This window comes from Leguminivora glycinivorella, chromosome 27 (genome assembly GCF_023078275.1).
Source record: "Leguminivora glycinivorella isolate SPB_JAAS2020 chromosome 27, LegGlyc_1.1, whole genome shotgun sequence".
NCBI lineage: Eukaryota > Metazoa > Arthropoda > Insecta > Lepidoptera > Tortricidae > Leguminivora > Leguminivora glycinivorella.
Genome location: NC_062997.1, coordinates 3,516,257 through 3,518,756, shown reverse-complemented (window position 1 = coordinate 3,518,756; position 2,500 = coordinate 3,516,257). Strand labels below are relative to the sequence as shown.

The 2,500-nt window shown below is 56.3% G+C and overlaps 1 pseudogene; it reads left to right on the top strand.

Moving 5' to 3' along the window:
* The window catches only part of LOC125240402, a 9,484-nt pseudogene that overhangs the window by 4,728 nt on the left and 2,256 nt on the right, over window positions 1–2,500 (top strand).

Below are 2,500 nucleotides of genomic sequence, written 5' to 3'. Positions count from 1 at the left end.
GGTATGCGACCACATCCGGTCGACGTGCTGCACAAAGTGCCAGCAGTATGGACATCCTGAGAAGTACTGCAGGTCTAAGGACGTGGTCTGCGGTAGGTGCGGAGAGACTGGCCACAGAAGTGCGGAATGCAAATCGGCGACGCAGTGCTGCGCGACATGTAAGCGCTTCAAGCGTGCGGAGGCGTCCGCACACATGACCGCGTCGGCATCCTGCCCGGCTCGGCTTCATGCTGAGCAGCAGGAAGCCGCGAAGACGTTGTACCGATAGCAGATGCGGGCACCGATACCTTTTCCTTCGGGCAACTAAACTTACAGGGTTCGGAGGCTGCCACCACAGAACTTCCCGTGGTTGCGAGCTCGCACCGACTCGATATAGTACTTGTTCAAGAGCAGTACAACAGTCGGCCCGGGATTCTGCAGTGTGGCGCAAACCCTAAGGCTGGCGTCCTAGTACTCAATCGCGCAATGGCAGTCACGCTTCTACACCATCTAAGCAACGAGCACTGCGTGGTGGTCCATGTCGCACACGGAGAAACCAGTCTGCATGTAGTGTCAGCATACTTCCAGTACAGTCATGACATCGGTCGTCACATAGCTCACCTGGAGACAGTTCTTCAACGGCTTTCGGGCAAACCAATTCTCATAGGAGTTGACAGCAACGCTCACTCGCCTATGTGGCACTGCGATAGGAGACAGTACACTGGAAGAGGACCGGATACGGAGTACAGAAGAAACCAAATGGAGGGACTCATCCTCGGCAAGGGACTGCTTCTGCACAACGCTTCGGGACAGCCGCCGACATTCAGCGGACCCAACGGTATGTCGAACGTCGATTTGACCATCACAACCCGTGGAGTTAACGTGTGCGACTGGACGGTACATGAGGGCGCCAGCCTCAGCGACCACCAGCTTATCACTTTTAGGACGGTCTTCAGGAGGTTAGATTCGACAGCCAGTGAGTCGTCGTCATCGAGACTTTTGTCGCCGCCGTTCCGGACGCGTGGAGTCAATTGGGCCAACTTTTGTTCTAAGCTACATGCTCGTATGGACAGGATTCACCCAGGCCTTCCCGCCAACAGATACAGCGAACGGTATTCGGAGATCCTGCTGCGCACTGCCCGAGAGACCTTGGGCTACAGCGGCAGAAAGAAGGATGGCAGGTACGAATGGTGGACACCCGAGTTGGAAGAGTATCGTCCGAAACTCAACCGGGCTCGGCGCGCGTGGCAGCAGTCGCGCCGCATAGGAGGTGCAGCGGAGCAGCAACTTCATGACCAACTTCGTGCCCTTCGGGGAAGCTACAAGAAAGCCATGAAGCAGGCAGAGCTGGACTTCTTTCGCCGGATAGCCGAGTCTGGTAACGACGATCCATGGGGACTGGCCTATCGAGAGGCTTGTGGGCGCTTGCGCCCCCCGCCGAACGTCACCAACGGTATCAAGCTTGTCGAGGGTTACACCGAATCCACCGGGGACACCATGTCGGGCCTGCTTCAGACGCTGTATCCAGACGACAAGCCGGACGGTGATACCATATACCACCAGTCTGTTCGTGTAGGGGCCGCCTTCGCACCATCCGGTAGCGATATGGCGGCTCCCGGAAAGGAGACGGTCGAGCTTATTGTGCGCTCCCTGCCTAACACGGCTCCAGGTACAGATGGTATCACGGCAGTCATTGTCAAGTGGGCGTGGAGGGCCACGTCGGATGAGATGTGGCTCATGTTCTGTAAGTGCATCACCGAAGGAGTCTTCCCGGAGATCTGGAAATCTGGTCGCCTCGTCGTCCTGCCAAAGGGTAACGGTAAACCGCTCAGCGACCCGAAAGCGTATAGACCAATCACGCTTCTTCCTATTCTAGGTAAGGTATTGGAACGCGTTATAGTTTCTTGTGCTCCCTGTTTGTACCGTAACATCTCGGACGCTCAATTCGGCTTCACTCGCGGACGGTCTACAGTGTCAGCGCTGTGCCGGGTTAACGACTTAGCTTCAGCCAGTTCAGCTCCGTACGTACAACTGATCTTTTTGGACATCTCAGGCGCTTTTGACAACGCGTGGTGGCCAATGATTTTGTTGAAGGTGAAGCAAGGTGGAGCCCCACCGAACCTTTACCGCATCTTGGTCAGCTACTTCACCAACCGTAGGGTCAGTCTCTACGTGGGCACACAGACATGCTCAAAGACCTGCACCATGGGATGTCCACAGGGGTCAGTGTTGGGCCCTACGCTATGGAATATCCTCCTTAACGATCTCCTGCTGTTGCCGCGACCCGGAGGAGTGCATTTGATCGCGTACGCTGACGACGTGACGATATTGATCGAGGCGACATCTCGCGCGGACATTGAACGCAAGGCCGACGTCATGCTGAAGGAAGTGTCCGGGTGGGGATCACGGAACCGCTTGCGATTCTCGCCCGAGAAGTCCTTGACCATGACGTACAAGGGTAAGTTCAAGCGAGCGCCGGTCATTCGACTGGATGGCGCCTCAATCAAAGGAGTGTCGGAGG